Source organism: Quercus suber, unplaced genomic scaffold (genome assembly GCF_002906115.3).
Source record: "Quercus suber isolate HL8 unplaced genomic scaffold, Cork oak 2.0 scaffold_587, whole genome shotgun sequence".
Taxonomy (NCBI): Eukaryota; Viridiplantae; Streptophyta; class Magnoliopsida; order Fagales; family Fagaceae; genus Quercus; species Quercus suber.
Window position 1 is genome coordinate 310,865 of NW_027070032.1, and position 20,081 is coordinate 330,945.

General features: G+C 34.1%; 3 long non-coding RNA genes across 3 annotated transcripts; all 3 read right to left on the reverse strand.

The window, feature by feature from the left end:
- Positions 1-3,896: 3,896 nt before the first annotated feature.
- Positions 3,897-4,725, reverse strand: LOC136063863 (uncharacterized). The gene is made up of 3 exons (XR_010625522.1): positions 4,631-4,725; positions 4,397-4,469; positions 3,897-4,238 (listed from the first exon to the last, which is right to left on the reverse strand). It is a non-coding gene; the product is annotated as an uncharacterized LOC136063863 (long non-coding RNA).
- Positions 4,726-6,001: 1,276 nt separating this feature from the next.
- Positions 6,002-9,207, reverse strand: LOC111989284 (uncharacterized). Its single transcript, XR_002880525.2, has 3 exons — positions 9,073-9,207; positions 7,628-7,682; positions 6,002-6,619 (listed from the first exon to the last, which is right to left on the reverse strand). It is a non-coding gene; the product is annotated as an uncharacterized LOC111989284 (long non-coding RNA).
- A 5,956-nt stretch (positions 9,208-15,163) lies between these two features.
- On the reverse strand, positions 15,164-20,043 carry LOC136063866 (uncharacterized). The gene is made up of 2 exons (XR_010625526.1): positions 18,555-20,043; positions 15,164-15,453 (listed from the first exon to the last, which is right to left on the reverse strand). It is a non-coding gene; the product is annotated as an uncharacterized LOC136063866 (long non-coding RNA).
- Between the last annotated feature and the right edge of the window lie 38 nt (positions 20,044-20,081).

A 20,081-nucleotide genomic window follows, 5' to 3' on the forward strand; every position in this document is an offset into this window, starting at 1 on the left:
CATATGTATAGAATTATCAAAACAAACTGATTTTGTCACACATGATCTACAAAATGCAACCTACCATATAGTTGATCAAATCTTAATTCACTAGAATTCACAAGTCAGATATTATAAGAGATTTAATGAATGGTAAGAAATGTTGTATCTAGACATAAGAGAAGAAACAAGAATTAGTAAAGGTTGTATCTAGACATAAAAATTTAAAGTCAAAGGATTTAATGAATTAATACATACACATCATGGATTTCAGTTTTGAGGATTTGATTTTAACAAAAACACTTATCATGCACTTAATCATTTGAAAGTCATGTATCAATAGAACTTAAAATCTACCCATAGCAAAAGCAGCAGCTGTAGCATTATATAAGACTAATTAGTATAATATCCCTTCACTATTTCATAAAGTTTTTAGGTAACAGACTAATTAGTATAATATCCCTTCACATGGAACCACCATTGATATCACTTTTATTATACATTATTCACAATTTGTCACTTCAACAATATTGAAAAGATAAATAGTGAAAATTATTGTGTTTTTAGACTTATTGTAGAATTGGTTGAGAGGGGTTGGAAGCTTAAGTTTCTTTGAGCTAAAGGGAGAGTAAGGAGATAGAAGGGCCTTAGTGTTAGTTTTCTTTGAGCTTTCTTGGTAAGTCGAGCAATTGTGAAGAAAAGGAAATGAAAAGAAATGAGGGTAAAAATCAGACTTTTGAATCAAGCTAATTTCCCTCAAATTTTCCTTTCCTTTCTACCATTTTCTCAGCAACCAAACACAAACCAAGACCAAAAAAAAAGAAAAATCAATTTCAAGCTCTCAATTTTCCTTTATTTTCCACTACATTGTCAGCAATGAAACACAAACCAAGAGAATAATAATGCATTTGGACACATCTAACAACTCAAACCAATATATATATATATATATATTCATTAACAATCAAACAAGAGTAGTAAAATACCCTAATCACAAGGATACCCAAAATCTAATGTAAAATTTTCATTAACAAACGAACGCACATTTGAAAATCACATAAACTGATAAAGCACAAACCAACGCACATTGAATATAACACATCTGATAAAAAAAAAATTAAAAAAAAAAAGGCTGAGAGAGTGTTCGAGACAACTTACAAAGAGAGCGTTTGGCTTTTGGGAGTGAAACGTGGTGGTGGCAATGAGGTGGATTGGGGTTGCTGGTGGCGACCACTGAATTGATGTGGTTTGGTGGTGGTGGTGGGCTTGTTGTGAAGGCGACGACGGTGGTGGGAATTTGGGTCTGTGAGTTAGAGATCAAGAGAGAGAGAGAGAGAGAGAGAGAGAGAGAGAGAGTTTAAAAGATAAATAGTGTTTGAGCTGGATGTTTGAGTGGGATTTTAGGACTCTGAAGAGTTAGAGAGAGATACAGTGAATAGTGTTTTTGGGTCTCTATAGAGTTAGAGAGATGAAGCGAAATGAAATAGAGAGATACAGCATTTTTGGCAAAAATGAAAAGCCTTTTTTTTTTTTTTTTTTTTTTTACAAAGGGAAGATTTGGGGAGAGGCGGGGAGTTAGAAGGTCTATAGTGGTGGTCCAACCTACAGCTATAACTAAGAAAATGTGCCGCAAAAAGGAGTCCTTATTGCGGCGGTCATACAAACACCGCTACAGCTTGCATATTGCGACGTTTTTCTCTACAACCGCTGTAGTATCTATGCAAAATGATATATTTACTGCGGTGGGTTTTTGGAGCGTCTCTATGTCTAAGTTACCGCTGCTAAAACATATATATTGCGGCGGTTTTATGTCCCACCGTTGTAGGATGCCGCAAAATTCTATACCTATAGCGGCAATCCCAAAAAAAGCCGCAATATGCGACATGTAGTGGTGGTTTTTGCACCTGCTGCAAAAAAATTGCCGCAATAGTACAGATTTCTTATAGTGAAAAAGCACAGCCACCACCATTAATACAAAAACCCAACCACTACTATAAACAAAAAAAACCCACCACCACCATTAAACGAAAAAAAAAAATAGCCACCACCATTAACACAAAAACCCAGCCACTGCCATAAACAAAAAATCCAACCATCACAATAAACAAAAAACCCACCACCAACATTAAACAAAAAACTCAGCCACCACCATAAACAAAAAACCCACCACCATCATTAAACAAAAAAACACAATCACCACCATTAACACAAAAACACAGCCACTACCATAAACAAAAAACTCAGCCATCACAATAAACAAATAACCCACCACCAACATTAAACAAAAAAATCAATCACCACCACAAACAAAAAAACCCACCTACACAATAAACAAAAAATCCAGCCATCATCATTAACACAAAACCCACCACCACCATTCAAAAAATCCAACCGCCACCACAAACAAAAAACCCACCACCACCATTAAACAAAAAACACAATTGTAGCACAATTGTGTTATAGTACCCTCATACATATAAGAGGTTACTATAGCACAATTGTAAAAAATTTTACAATTAAGAGACTGGGTAATGCTTGTTTTTGTGTTTTTATACTAAAATATAGCAACATATACCATATACAAGCCCTAATACTAATGCTCTTAGGTAGGAAAATAAAACACTAACCAAGGTGTGTTCTAGTTAGTAGATGAGCTCCTCCCACTACCACAAATGTCACTATCACCCTTGCTCATCAAATATTGTATGATGCAATCCATCTTCTCCTCTAACCTAAAGTTTGCATCTTGGAGCTCTTCTACTCGATCCTCAAGTTGTAAGTTTGCATTATGGAGCTCTTCTACTCAACCATCGAGTTGTTGAATATACTAAGTTAAGGAAGATGAGGCATAAGTCCTAAGAGATGAGGAAGGCCTCATGCTAAGTCCCTTTACATAGCCAAATCTCGGCTTAAGAACCATCATAGATATCTCCTCTTCGGTCAAAGGTTGTGCTTTAGTAGTGATACAATGCTTATCTTGTACTCTCAACATCTCTTGCTGTCATTTCAAATAATAGAAACCATCAAAAATATATATGTTCTAGTTTTGCAAACTCAAGGCATGTACTAATATACATACATATGTATGTTCACAATAAAGTTGTACCCACTGTTTTGTCTTTGAATTGAAACGGGTATCATAGTAGAGTTGTGTTAGCTTAGGAATATGACCTCCATTTTTCCGTCTCTAATTAGTTTGCTTTCCAATGTTAGTAGACAAGTTAATTAATTACAACAAGTAATATACTAAGCTTTTGAAAAATTGAAATAACACACCGCCTCATCCACCTTAACTACAAGCGACTTGTTTCCACATCTATGAATGTGTTTGTCAACTGTTCCATCTTTATTTCTATTTCTAGCATTTCTTTTTGAGACTTTCTATAATGAATAAAGACCAAGAAAATAATAGAGTTTTGACTTAAGTTATATATATAGATTACAATATAAATCTACTCCACCTTCCAAATATGTATTAATCAAACAAATTTGATAGAACGAATAATCTAGTAGACATGACACCATAATAAGATCTACATAAAACATTAATCCAATGCATATATAAGTTGGTATTTTCTAGGTGAAAGGTGAGAACATACTTCACTTGTAATTAAAATTTTCAAAATATTAATTACCAGCCAATCTTCATCACTCCACTTTCCATCAATTAGTTCAATCCATTTTTCTCGTGTGACATTTTTTGGTGGGTGGTTTCTTGCATACATGCTTCCTTCATCCTTTACAAGTTTTTTTATATTTTGCAAACAACCTGTTGTGATGGCTGCTCAATAATCTACCACACTTTGTATTTAGAGATTCGTTGACAAGTACAAATTCTCCTTTTATATCAAATTGATCCTGCAAAGTGAGGTATTTATAAAGAAAATATTATTCCTTAAATTCAATATGCTTAGTGACAACATCAACAATACACTATAAAATACAACATAAAGTATAAAGCAATGTAAAGAAAACAACAAAATCAAGCTCATGGACAACTATAAACATTTAAAGTACCGCCACATTTTGAATGATCGTCTCCTTTTCACCGCTATCAACATTCTTCCAACTATAAGCATTCATAGTGGACAAGTTCGTATGCACTTGTGCACCAATTTGGCCAGCAAACTTCCCTGCATGTTCACCAACAAGAGCACAAAACTCTGGGGCAATGCGAACCAATAGCTTCCTATGTTTCTCAACAAGTCCTCGTACCCATAATCCATGCGTCATGCCACGGACACGTCCACTAGTCAATACTATCAAGACATAATATAAATTAAATCAACAAGTGAACCAAATATAATATAATTACGAAATTAGGTAATGGAACTTAAATATCTCACCATCCGTGGTAGATGGTGTGTCCACAAGCTATGCCTCTACATTAGTAGAAATTTGGGCAAGAGAATCTCACCAAGATGAGTGCTCGATGATGGGTTGGTATGCTAGACTGATGGGGTAGATTCCTCACGCCTATAACGAGCCATCTGTATCATGCAAAAGCATATTAAGATATATAAATTCATTACAAGTTAAGATATAAACAAGTTATTTCATCATTTAAAATATCTTTAATCGATGATTTTTATTGATCATTCCAAGCTCAAGATTACAAAGTATCTCAGGCACCAAATCATGTATATAGTACCTCAGAATCTTCATTGCGAAGTAGGCTCGATAATGAGCCCTTATGTTGGACTGTTAGGTTAAATTCCTCACGGCGTGAACAAGTGCTATGTCCGGGTGCCATCTGTATCATACCAAAATATGTATAGATTTTTAAATTCATAAAAAATAAAATAAAATAAAAAAGAAGTTATTTCATCACAGTATTACAAAGTACGAAGTATTGCATGCACCAAATCATATATATAGTACCTCATTATTTAAAGAACTAGAAAACTCATCATCACCAATAGCTTATACATAGTTGTCGTCATCTATCTAAACACTTACTCTCTTTCTTCCCACATTTGCACACTTAGGCAAAAAAGTTGACAGATGCTTCAATCCCAAAGCATTTATTTTCTCTTGATTTTGCTTGATTCTTTGTGCTCTTTCCATCTCATATTTTGTTATTTTATTATGAGTGTCTTTGCCCTTTTTGGCCATTTTTGCAACTATAGATTTACATAGAAAATAAAATATAATGTCTATTGATTACAAATTCTTCCCAAGTACGAAACATAAATTGGAACATCAAATAGAAATATACATGAACAAATATATTAATTTGGTACAAATAAAAAATAAATAAATAAACTAAAATAGTCCAATTAAAACTATAAATCTATATTTTAGTTAATATATATTAATTTATCAATGTCAAGCCCATTTACATAATATTAATAACCATTTTAAAAATATATATCAAGTGCATCAATATGCACAAATGAAAAAAAAAAATACAATAGTCCAATTAAAACTATAAATCTATATTTTAGTTAATATCTAATAATTTATCATTGTCAAGCCCACATACATAATAATAATAATAATAACTATTTTAAAAATATATATCAAAAGCATCAATATGCATAAATGAAAAAAAAAAAATGATATGATGATACAAATTAAGAAAAGCAATGAAATTGTACGAGGCTCACGTGCCTAGCTAGCTCACAAACTTTGATGACTATAGCTAGATTAGAAGGTGGGGGCTCAATACTTTTGTAAGAAATTCTCAGACTTATATTCCCAAGGCACACATGCCTACGTGCCTAACAGTCGATCACAAACCTAAAAAGTAACCCAAAGAAAGGAAAGCAAATGAAACTAAAGGGCTAGAGAGAGAAGATGTCAAAAACGTATAGTTGTAGTTTGACTTGTAGACTAGTCCTTGGTGTGTGCAATTACCGAAATGACCTTGAGCTTTTATTATCCACACACACATGCAAGGTCGTATAATTAGTAAACAAATGGATCTAAATGCAAATAGGATTGACACATCTAGTCTTTCCCTTTAAGTTAACAATATAAACATCAGAAAAAATAAATATATAAAATAAATAAAAGTTCATAATATAAAGAAGCACTACATTAAATGAATATTGATGAAGCAGTTTTTTTCTCTTTTTTTTTTTTTTTCTTTTTTTCTTTTTGATACCACAAAAGGAAGATTAAGAGTTATCAGATTACAAAAAAGTTGGATCAGCCCAACTTAGGTGAATTGGCATTCTAACTGCCAAAGATATAGCATTATATACAAAATCAAGCACAATCTTAGGAACCTCTAGCAGCTTACAAAACAACCCATTCTAATACAAAACATCTAGATCAAAAATGAAAGACCTTTCTTGCCAAGCTAGTTTCCTGGATTTACTTATAAGTTGGATTAGATCCTTATTGTTGGTCAAAAACAGGATCCGTTGAAAACCATGATGTTTGACTCTGATGACAGTTTCCATCAAAGCCTCCTGCATACCCCCATTAGTTGTACTTGCTTTGCTGCTAGCAACACCATAAAATTTGATGATCTTTAGCTTCATAAGCCCAAGCACTCCTATTGAGCCTTGAGTTTCTAGTCCCTGCAATTTTAATTAGGAGCTGCCACTGTCTAGTGACTGTGTTGGGTTCATTGCTTGGCCTACTACATCTGATATGTGGACTAGGTTGGCTGGAGAAGGCTTCTTTGTACCTGCAAGACAAAGTTTGGGCTGTTATGATTACTTCCATGAGATTTGGCTGTTTACCTTCATGTACCACCATGTTCCTATGAAACCAAATAGTCCACAATGTGGTAAAATGTTCTACATATATTCTAAAACGCCATCCTCATTCCAATTGTGAGCAGTAATCAAATTCCTAACCATTGCTACACTGAAGTATCTATAATATCAGAGGTATGAACAGCCAGAGATGAACCATGCCAACAAGCTCTAGCAAAGTGGCAAAGCAAGAATAGATGAGTAGTGGATTCCTCTTCACAATTGCACATAGAACATATCCCATTATCAATAATTTCCCTGCGTTTTAATAGTTGTAGAGTTGGAAGACTGTCATGCAAAAGTTTCCAAACAAAAGTACAAATTTTCTGTGGAGTTTTTATCCTCCAAATCAACATCCAAACTTTTCTACATGATTCACCCTATGACAATCAGCAGAAGATGCTAAATAGTCCTTAATGAGTAGTCTATAAGTCATCTTAACCTCAAAATCCCTACTCTTTGAGTGCTTCCATAACAGTTTGTCGCATCCAGAATTAGTCTTGGATAGGGGAATTTGCAATATTTCTTCACAAACAAGAAAAGGATAATAAGCTCTAACTAAATATGCTTTCCAAGTATGAGTATCTAGATTAATAAGTTCACCTACAGAACCATTTGTTATGCAAGGATTAATAAGATGAAGTAGTTGATTAGATGATAGATTAATAAGATGAACTCCTTCCAAAAACATACGGTTAAAGAGGTGGATATAACTGCCCCATCATATCCATAATTATAAGTACATGTAAACTTTACTTTCCATGTGGAATTTACTTTAAGTACAAGTACATGTAACTGCCCCATCAAACTATAATGTGACTTAGAATGATAATGTGACCTAAATGATCTTTTTCTAATTGAGTCATTGTGTCATGTTCTAAATAAAGTATCAATAATTTGAATTAGACTCATAAAAAAAAATGAAGTAGATAACTCACATGTTTTTAATGGTCACAGCTTCTTCCAATTGCTTCCCCTTGACCCCTTCAGTAGCTAAAAATTTTGACAGAGAGCAATTAGAACAATCCCATGCAATAACAAAGGCCACAATGCCATGAAAAATGGATAATAAGCTAAAGCAGAACACAAACTGCAACTTCCAAAAACTTGACAAATCAGTTAAAGAGACAAATATTTAATAGCAATTTCTAACTCTAGACCAAGTTTCAGATAAAGTTTAGGAATTTTTGTGGGTTTATGAATAGGCCATTTGAGTTCTCTGAAATGCAAAATTAACCCCATACATTAAGAAACACTATTGAAAAAAAAAAACCAATTGCTTAAAAATTATCGATTTTATCTCAATCCCATTTCTAGCTTCTATCAATATTAAATATTTGTTAATCCCATTTTTGATTCAGTGATAGCTTTGAAGCTTTACACAAAATTCTCTCCTCCTAAAAATGTGCTTTTGTACCAATTTACTCAAACGTCCTTGTTTGTCCCTGGTTGAGTACATAGTACCACTTTTCTTATGGACTCCATTCCATTCTGTTATGAACATCACTTGCTAAAACACACCCACACCATCACAAGATTCTCTTGGTTTCATTTGAAATAGAAAGAGTCTATTTCACAGTTTTTTTTTTTTAAATGAAAATGTACATTAAGGCCTGATAAGCTTGGTTGAAGTTGGTGGTAAAGTTCTTCAGCTTCTGTGGTTGCCATCCTAATCAAGAAATTTTGATTCTACTGAAGACTGGAATGTAGTTAGATTGAAGAAGCAAGAAACTCCATATTATGTGCAAGTATGGTTATTGGTTGGCTTGTGTTCAAAAATAGTTTGTCTACTTGGGACAAATTTTTGCAATGGGACTACAATAGGGGCTCCTAGTGTGTTTTTGTTGCATAATCTAATTGGAAAGCAAAGATCATCTAAGTGATGATCTGCTGCCCCTTTAATAATCCTAAGTCTTGTTGGGATGTAATCAACTAGGGATTGCATAACTTAAAGGGGAGCAACTTCATAACAGTGCTTTGTAAATTAATTTTCATATTTTTCTTTTACACTTCTCTGTGCACATCTTTCACGTTCACCACAATACTGCTCTCCCATTTTCCGCCATAGCAAAAACATGTAATGGTCTTCTAGAATTGCTTTATTTCTTTTTGCCAATCTTTTGACCTTCTTATTACTGGAATTTTAATTGATATATTTTGTTTAAGGGGAAAAAATCCTTAATCCTCATTCATATTTGATTCAAATGGAAACACAAAACAATAACTCTAAAGTCACTATATGCAGAAAAGAAACAGGGAGACACGAGAGGTGAATATGAATGTACAAAGAGACAGTTAAAAAGTGATATAAATGGCTTACTCATCAACAATGATGATCAATGAGAGAGAAAGAGAGAGAGGATCGATGAGAGAAAGAGCTTACCGATCAATGGGGGAGGAGAGGCGTGAGGTCTGTGGGAGGCAGCAACGCGTGAGTTGAGGAGCAAGAGAGACGGGTTAGGGTTTTGCTTTTTCAAATAAAAAAGAAATGAAAAAAAAAATTGGCATTGAAAATTGGGCATGGCACTGAAAATAAAATTAAGCTGAAAATTATGTTGGCGCCGATAATTGAACGCTTGAGGGAGTGTTACTCCACAAAGAAGTGCTACTAGTAGACATGGCAAAACATGTCAGAATTTTCTGACCCGACCCGACCCAACCCGAAAAATACCTTATCCGAACCTGATTTTTTGACTCGAATTAAAAACAGGTTGACCTGTGACCCGACCCGTGTTTTGTGCAGGTCAACCAGACCTGAACCAAACCCGAACCATTTTTAAAAAAAAAAAAAAAATTTGGTAAAAAAAAAAAATAGTGAAATTAAGACAATATTGGTTTAATTGTTTATTGTGAGCTTTAAGGAAACAATTAATACATTTACATAACTGCATGCAAATTAATTGAAAGATAAATGGTTGAGTATTCTGTAATGAGTAAAGATTTTTAGATATCAAATAACAAAGTTCATGCCAAGATAATCTGGTTACAATAGAGTTAAAAACAGATTTAAAATTGTAGACATGTATGAGACACATTCACAAGTGTGAAAATAGTAAAGCCAAAGTATCAAATTAGCATAAATTATGAATACTTAGACCTATTTTTTTAAACAATTTATGTTCAAAATAAATGGCTTTTCAAAATAAATTATGACATTTCCTAGAGTCTGTGCTGCTTAACAATGATATGATCTTCATAAAAGAGACCTTGTATAAATAAGTAAGCAATCAAACTTTAATGTATATCTCAAATTGAAATAGGGTGCCAACCACAACTGATAATAGATTATAAAATTAATTTTCAAAATTGTAACTTTCTTATATGTTTTTATTCTTTATCAAATGAGTTATTCAATAAGTCATTTGTAATTTTGTTTTATGTTTTCGAACGTTGATATTGTGTAGAAATAAAACTTGTATATTTTTTTACTTATCTTTGTGTTATTTTGTTTTAGATAACAATGTTAGGATTTGTATAATTTTAAAATTATTGAATAAGTATTAATAAGTTTAACTGAGTTCATTCTTAATATAAGTGGTGAATTCAAAATAATGCATTTTACATCAACCAATATGTTGCATAACTTTTCAAATGGCAAATACATATTGTTTTCTTTATAAAAATAAAAAAATAAAAAATTTCATGTGAAAATACAAGTCAACCCAACCCGACACAGAACCAGATTGACCCAAACCCGTTTTTAACCCGCTTAAAATGACCTATTTTGACCCGCGACCTGTTTGACCTGCAACCCAATTGACCCGACCCGAACCCGACCCGACCCGCCCGTTTTGCCATGTCTACTAGTAGACTACTAAACAGCATTTTATTTGTATGTGGAACTAAATTAATGTATTCTAACACTGTAGATATTTAAAGTTTTCAAGAACCAAAAAAGAAAAAAACACACATTTTTTTAATATGCTTTCCAAAAATTGATAGTTATGATAACAAAAATAGTAAATTCAAATTATAGTTTAAATTAATTAATACTAGTATGTAACCCATGTTTATGCATGGGATTGATCAATTGAAGTGGTTCTATTGATATTAACTTGAGTTATTAACCATATAAGACACTAGTTCAATTAGGACATTTAGATGTACTAAAATGATTTTTTCTCAATTTTCATGATATTAGTTACGTTAAGTTTCTCATTACATCGTTATTATGTGTATAACTACTATGTAACCCCATACATAAGCACGTGTACATTTAAAACTAATTACAGTTACACACACACACACACACACACACACACACACGATTTAGGCACAAAAATTAAAAAAATTAGATTAGATAAGCCACGTGGTGCAAAATTAAACTCTAATTGAAATTCAATTAGGTTTTATGTGGAATTTCGGACATTTTTTATGTTTAAGGGGTATTTAGGTCATTTTCTTAGGGTTTTAGAGTATTTTGGTCATTTTTTTAGGTTTTTGGGGTATTTTGGTCATTTTATAGGTTTCAAGGGGTACGTTGGTCTTTTTTAGGTTTCGAGGGTATTTTGGTCATTTTTAAGATTTAGAGGGTATTTCAATCATTTTTAAGTTTTATGGGGTATTTTGGTAGTTTTTAGGTTTTAGGGGTATTTTGGTCAATCAATTTTTAGGTTTTGGAAGTATATTGCTCAATTTTTAGGTTTCTACAGTATTTTGGTAGATTTTTACGTTCAGGGGTGTTTTGGTCAATTTTTAAGATTTGGAGGATATTTTGATCATTTTCTTTGTTTTAGGGGGTGCATTTTGGTAATTTTTTAGTTTTTAATGTATTTCGGTCATTTTTTAGATTTTATGGGTATTTTGATTAAGGGTGGCAAAATTAACTCAAACCCATTTGCCTACCCAAACCCACACAATTATTAATTAGGTTAAATAGGTATTAGCCCAATTAATATTAATGTTTATTGGGTTCTAATTGAGTATTCAATTTGACCTAATTATGATCCAAGTATTATTTCTATAAATCACCTAACTCTAAAATACCTCAAAATCACAAAAAATTACCAAAATACCCCCATAAACCTAGAAAATGACCAAAATACCCCTAAAACTCAAAAAATGACCAAAATACCCCAAAACCTTTAAATTACCAAAATACCCCCAGAAATCTAAAAAATGACCAAAATACCCCTTGTAAGGACACAATTTGCAGCCCAAGCCCAAGATGAATGAGGTGATGGCCTAGTAAGCCCAATACAATAAATTTGTAGAAAGTGGATTAAAAAACTAGGTCCTAGTAAATTTAATAACGGCTAGTATGAGTTCAGAAGATCATCAAACAAGAACAGGACACATAGGACTAGGTAAATTCACTGTCCAAGGAGATGATTCTAAGTATAAATCAATATAACTATTTACAAATACAACTTTGATTGCTACAGTATTTCATCTCCCTTTTTCTTCGACCCCCTTCTCATAGGAAGTCTTTTACATTATATAGTTCATTTCAAACCATCTTGATCCTACATTTGTTAATCATCTAAGCCTTCACTTGAGTACATGTCCCATCAGACATCCTCTTTGGACTTTTGTGAGTTGTGGTAGCTGGAACTGCACTGTTTAGGGGTCTTCTCCACATAAATGCAGCCAAAAAAGTAGCTACAGTGTATTTAATGCGGTGATTATAACTTTTCCTTTAGATATTTCTGAGTTCTTATTACTCCTATACATGCATGAAGCTCATCCATATCATGGAAACCTCCTAGAAGGTCACCTAGATTGCTGGAATATAGATTTAAACGGTATTCATCACATCCGATGAGCATTTCCTTCTCGGGTTGGCATTCATTCGCTCCTTCCTTTTATGACTCTAAACTTGGGATCTCTCTTGATTATTTACCCCTCCTCAGACATGTCCATGTCCTCAGATAAGGCTCAATGCCCAATATACAAATTTGAGTCTTTATCCCTACAATAGCTCCTCAAAATTCTAGTTTTTCCCTCGCATTCGAGGAGAAAAAGTGGGGTTTTGATTTGTTTTAAGGGTTATAGATATCAAATCCCTAAGTTTACACGTGTGGGAGTATGGTTCTATGCGCTTCATAATTGCTAATGACATTTCGAAGCCTGAGAAAAGGGTCACCGTGTTGGGATCCTCTCGACTCTGCTTGTTGTGGATTTGGTTCTAATATAGTTAACCATTGCCTTCACTATCACACGAGCTCTTCCCACAGACAACAACAATTGTAAGGACACAATTTGTGACCTAAGCCCAAGATGAATGGGATGATGGTCCAGTGAGCCCAGTACAATAAATTTGTAGAGAGTAGGTTAAAGAACTAAACCCCCGTGAATTTAATAACGGCTAGTACGGGTTCAGAAGATGATCAAGCAAGAACAGGACACATAGGACTGGGTAAATTCACTATCCAAGGAGACGATTTTGAGTATAAATCAATATAACTATTTACACATACAACTTTGATTGCTACAGTATTTGCTCTCCCTTTTTCTTCGACCCCCTTCTCATAGGAAGTCTCTTACATTATATAATTCCTTTCAGACTATCTTGATCCTACACTTGTTAATCATCTAAGCCTTCACTTGAGTGCATGTCCCATTAGATATTCTCTTTGGCCTTCTATGAGTTGTGGTAGCTGGGACAGCACAGTTCAAGGGTTTTCTCCACATAAATGCGGCCAAAAAAGTAGTTGTAGTGCATTTAATGCGATGGTAGCAGCTTTTTCTTTAGATATTTTGAGTTCTTATCACTTCTATACATGCATGAAACTCATCCTTATCATGATAACCTCTTGGAAGGTCACCTAGATTACTGGAATACAGATTTAAACAGTATTCATCACATCCGAGGAGCAATTCCTTCTCAGGCTAGCATCCATTCGCTCCTTCCTTTTATCACTCTAAACTTGGGATCTCTCTCGATTATTTATCCCTTCTCGGACATGTCTACGTCCTCAGATAAGGCCCAAGGATCAATATACAAATTTGGGCATTTATCCCTACACCCTTAAAACTCAAAAAATGACCAAAATACTCCAAAAATGATCAAAATGCCTCTGAAACCCAAAAATTACCAAAATACTCCAAAAACTTGAAAATGACCAAAATACCCCCAAAACCTAACAAATGACCAAAATATTCTTGAAACCTAAAAATTACCAAAATACAGAAAATGACCAAAATACCCCCCAAAACCCAATAAGCCAGCTAATAAAAAAGATTTATAAGATTTTTAGGTGTTAGATCAAGAAATAGTTTAGGTAATAGCCAATGGAACTAATCTGATGCAGTCTTTTATATAGTGTAAGTTGAGGCAGACACATACTTGTTGAAGAAATTTACATCCTCTCTTTCACACGTGCAATAGTTGAACTAAAAGGTTCTACATCAACTATCTAACGTATCATGATGACAAGAATCACTTAACTTCTTTTGGCATAGAAGCTTCTTGATCAAAACCCAAACACATTCGTTTTGTACAGACCAAAAATGGGTTCTTAGACCACTAAATACCAATTTTCCGGATAAATTGATAAACTAAACATGGATCACCAAAACAATTTCCCACAAGAATCAATAACTTAATTAATAGAAAAATGGCTTAGAACAATTTAATAAATAGAACCATTAGTACGGCAAAACCTACCAAAGACATACGTTTGAGATCTTACTTTATTATTTCTTCTAGATTATTTATTTATTTATTTTGTACATAATCATGAAACAAAGTCAAGAAAGAATGCAGCAACTTTTCATACATACTAGCAATAGAACTTGCATTGCAGAGAATGAAGAATGGACAAATTAGATGCTCACAAAGAGATTTGCATTCGTGAGTAAAAGCCATCAATAACAAGACGAGTTTCATAGGATCATTAGAGCTCACAGAATAGCATTTCTCAACAGTTCCAGTAATGTTATAGTTGGAAGATATGGTCTCTTGAGACTTGAATATCATAAGTGCACCATACAAATGAATTTGATATGTTCAAGATGCAAACTTGAAGGCTTAAAAAATGTCTATTAACATAACAGGCTAATGATGGGTGAAGAAATTTGTGGTTTGAGTGTCAAAGATTTGCAGAATTTGGAGAACCAAACAGAAATAAGTCTTAAGGGTGTTCAAATGAAAAAGGTTTGGAGGCCTCTTCCCATATGCAAAGCTCATTCTCTAGAATTCCAATACTTGAATAAAAAGCACACACATGGTACTTACCGTAATTTTTTACTTTTGTAGGACCAAATTTTAATGGATTAAATAAAGAATTTAATCGAAAAGTCAACGCTGTGGGAAAAAATGGCTGCTTATTTTCATTTTCATTTTCGTTACTATTCACACAACTAAATTTCATCCTTCTTGTTGTAGAGAAACCAAATTCAACATGAAAATAAGGAACTATATGGTGAACTTAATCCGCCAAGGAAACATGGAATTATATAAAAAGGTATTAATTAAAAATAATAATACGAACTTCAACTATCTCTTACATATAAAAATTCAATCCTTGAAATTATGCCAAATTTGAGATTTTTTATAATTACCCTCAACAGAAAAGTTTCAGATCCCAAGTCTATGAAACAAGGGATGCCAATGGAGCAAACAGAACTTCCCTTCTCTTAGATGGTCTTGGAATTGGAGAGTGGACCTCTCTCTCTCCAACTTAACCAGCCACAACAAATGAAACTAAGAGACACCAACAATAGCTACAAAATAATTAGATATTTCAATCATAAATACCAATGTACCTTGCCAAAATCATGATCCCAAACTTGTTTCCTTGATAACTGCAGCAAACTACGACTGCAATAGTGAAGAAGATGTAATTAGAGATGGATGTTACTTGGTCTCAATCAATAAAATGGCCTGACGAGATAGATTTACGCTTCCATCAATGAGGTATGATATAAAAGCCAAATAACAAAAAAGAAAGGTATGGTATAAGAGCGACAGATAAATTCAATAAAAAGTCACTTTGAAATGATCAATGAAACCAAATGCATGTGGGTGATGATGAGCGATGAAACCAGCTACTTATATAACGATAAGATTAACTCTAGAAAGAATAGCGGTAATATATTCCATGTGCAATGCATTCTTTTAGCAGTCTTCAAGTCATCATCCTTGAAACAGACAAGCCAGCTAAAAGGTTGATACCAGTTATTTTGTTGGTAAAGAGGATATGAAAAAAGAAAAGGTCATCGCCATCTGGATGAACACAATGAACCAACAGCAGCAAGAACTTATGCAATAGATAAGTAAGCATAACTATAGAAGTATCCCAACAACAAAAAAATATATATATATTCCTGTAATAAAACTGCATATTTCAACTCAGTGTCATATAAAAAACTTAAAAAGTGATTCCTTAATCTCTGTTGTAATAATAAAGGTAATTGCATACCAAGGTCATTAAATTATAGGTATATGGCTTTCTTTACAATAAGAGACAGAGAATAGTGCAATACTAAGCATAAGTGATAAAACAAAAACAAAGGCAAAAGAGAAAGGGGTAAAATAAAATAATAAAAAAAAGGAATAATTTCATTATATACACATGGCAACTGGCATAATCAAAACATACTTTAACTCCACCAAAGAAAACTTGAATTACATAAAGGGTTAACAGGTACAGAAACTCGACAATATGTACCATTGCTCTGGCAAATGATACAAATGCAGCTCTAGAACCTGGCTTAACTAATAAGCCCATTGAAACTCTGTTAAGCAATCAGGAAGCGAAAACACCTAGAGTTTGTTAACATTAAAATTGTTAATATTCAATAATAATTACTTGCATAATAAACAAGCATGGAACACTTTTTATCAAGATGCTTAACATTTCTCTATTGAAGGGCATTATAATTCATTTCCATGACTTTTTTTTTTAATCAGTGAATAGAACTTTATTAAACGATGAAAAGGAACAGTATAAGCTAGACTCCAAGTACACAGGATGTGTACTACAACAGCCTAGATAAATCATCTAGAGAGCATAAATCCAAAAAATGAACATGAGAAGAAAAGAGAGGATCAGACCTCACAGACATCCAATCGCACAATGAAAAGAAGAAAAATCTTTTCAAATTCAGGATGGAATGCTCCTTCCCCTCAAAGGTACACAGGTTCTGCTCTCTCCAAATGGTCCACATAAGACAAAGTGGAATTGCCCACCAGATATCCGCAGCCAAATAGCACCCAAAACCACCTTTCCAACATGCTAACGACTCCACCACATGCTTAGGTATCACCCAAGAAACACCAAACAAAAAGAAACCAAAGGGCATAGACTAGACACCTGAGTGCAATGAATAAGTAAGTGGTCCACAGATTCCTCACTGCATTGGCACATACAACACCAATTGACCAAACAAATATTCCGCCTTTTCAAAGTATCAAGGGTAAGAATCTTCCCCTTAGTTGCAGTCCAAGTAAAAAAACACCACCCTTGAAGGAACTCTCGCCTTCCACATGCTTCGCCATTCACCAAGGGAAAGAATGATCATCATTTGTAATAATTTTATAATAGGATTTCACAAAAAATTGCGATGCCTTTTCAAATACCATTGTTAATATGATTGAAGTAGGTGGTTATTATCGTTTATTAATGACTAACATTTCCATGCCTTTTCCTTGGAAAATTATTTAGAGAACGAAGGTTCCACAGCTTCTGCTAGCGTTGCTTTCTTTTAGTAGATGCACTTTGGGAAAAATCCTGACCATTGATAATTTTCAGAGACACATTATTGTGGTAGATTGGTGTTATATGTGTAAGTGTAATGGGGAAACTATGGACCATTTACTACTTCATTGCCCTATAGCAACAGATTATGACTTTCGTTTTTTTGAGTTCACTGGGTTATGCTGCAGAGACTTTTGCATATGCTAGCATCATAGCAAGGTCATTTTGTTCATCATTGGAATATAGCAATTTGGAAAGTTGTGCCTCATTGTTCAATGAGGTACGTTTGGCAGGAAAAAAAGGCTAGAAGCTTCGAGGGCTGTGAACAGACTATTCACGACATTAAATTTTTTTTTCTATAATTCTTTATTTCATTGGCAGAAACAAGATAAAGATGGTTAACTAAGTTTCTAAAGCAATCCCAAGTCAGTTAGAAGTAACTGGTGGGAGCATGGAAAGCTGGAGTTCTCTGCTGTAACAGTTTGTTAGAAGAGTTCAAATTTGTTAAGATTTGTAACCAAACAGCCAGCTTGAGGAAGTTATTGTACCGGCAACCAATTAGATCCACTTAGTTAGTTAGTGTGTTAGCTATAAGTTAAGCACTAACCAATAATATGTAGCCTCCCTTCGAGTTAGTTCTTAGCCTTAATACCAACAGATTGTATAAATAGCAATTCCCTTGTAATAGTGATCAGTGACTTGAATTGGTGAATGCATTAAGCTTTGAGAGGTTTTCTTGGAACTATGTTCATGCAGAGCTGCTTATCCACCTATAGGTTACTCTAATCAACTCACAATCCTTATTCATTTCCAAAGCAAAACAGCAGCCAGCTAATTTCCCTGCACCACTTTTTCTTTACTTCTCTCCTTGATATGATTGACTATTGTAATTTCAGAACTTGACTGTGTACCCATTGTATACTACTTGTGTATTTGGGATTTTCTTTTCATCAATAAAGTTATGTTACTCATTTATAAATATAAATAAATAAATAAATAAAATAAAGTAAGAAAACATTGGATAAAATTGATCTACTCCCTCTCTTCCCATCAATTAATTCAAATAAGGGCCAAACAGAAAATTTTCATTAACAATCAAAAAAGAGTAGTAACAGTTTAATTACCACCTGCAGAGGGTCTATAATAAAAATAAAATATTTGTAACATTGCCTTTGGAATTAGTTGCTAATAAATTGTTAAAGTACCAGTAATAGAAGTCTACCTCATTCAAATGTAAGTAGACATGTCTTTGAGCACCTTGGAAACATTGATAGTTCCTCAAGAACACTTTCCTTCAACTCTCCATCAGAAACTTGTACTTTCATTGTCTTCAGAGTACATTCTATGAATTCCAGTTCATATTCCAAACCCTCAAATCCACCATAACAAACACTTGTAAGGTGAGATGACAGATGAAAAGGATATTTTGGTTGCTCCCTCCAACATATATAAGGAAATCATGACTCTGATGACAACAAAAAGCAGCTCAAAAGTGTAATTATGGTGTAGGACAACTAAAATACTTGTATTAAGTGTTAACTAAACTAAACTTAGTAACAACAAGAATTTCTAGATTAGGAGAAATGTGGAGCAAGCTTTTTAGCACATGCCAGCTACAATCATTAATTTTAAAGTCCAGTCGGACCAAATTCTGGAACGAGGAAGGATGAAAGTAACCGTAGCGGAGGCACTGCACTGCATGATGATGAGATTATAATATATCACAACTTAATAGAACAATACATCAAAGCAACCAGACTTTCGCAAAAATACTGAGGAATTTAACGTGATTCAGTGCAGCAAGAAGGTCGAATACCCTATCTCTGCATTTGCAACAATCCTGATGGAAAAAGAAACCATCATCTTGCCAATAGTCAGCTTCAAATGTAGAAATATCGACATTTAGTTGTCTAGTTTTTCAAGGATATTGATGTCACGCAGATCATCTGCCTTCGAAATCAAAGTACTCAAGGTCAAGAGCTGGCCGGTGTCTATCTCAAGTCTTTTATAAGGAAACTCACGCTCCGATTCACCAAAATAGATTATACATTAATTGTGTCAAAATGATACTCAAACGTTTTAGCGTAGGAACAAATATTTGAATGAGAAATCTTCGAGGACAGGACCGGCAGAGACACGTAAATGAAAAGCATGTTCCAAATGTAATACCTTTAGGGTTGGGTTGGGAATTGAAAGTAGTAGTAGTAGTAGTAGTAGTAGTAATACACTAGTACACTTCCAATCGTAGTAGTAGTAGTACACTACAACTACAGGTTTCCAATCGAGGTGGAACTGGAGATCGGGTTGTTCGACTTTACGTGGAGCTGCAGCATCGATGCGAAGCCATGTGTCAAGTCAAGATAGGACCAAGAATCATGCCCAAAACACCAATTGAGGCTCAATTTTCGGAGGCAAAGGGTTCCTGGTACTGGTAGACCCAAAACTCTGGAAACGTGTGACTCCCCCCTCGATGGTTTCATTGCTGAAGTCAAGTGTTGGGACAAGACACCTGCTGGTTGGAAGGAAGGAGCGAAAGGATGTGACAGAGAAGAGCGTCTGGTAGTTTACTCACTCAGTCTGCATTTCTCATGAATGTTTCTGCTACCTGACCAGAGTGTTTCTTTGATTTATCCATCAACGATATGAAGGGTTTGGTGGAGTGGAGCGGAGGTCTTCAGTCGTTAATGTCCTTCTCACTTCTCACTTCTCACTTCTCACCACTCACAAGTCACAATGAATAAAAATACAA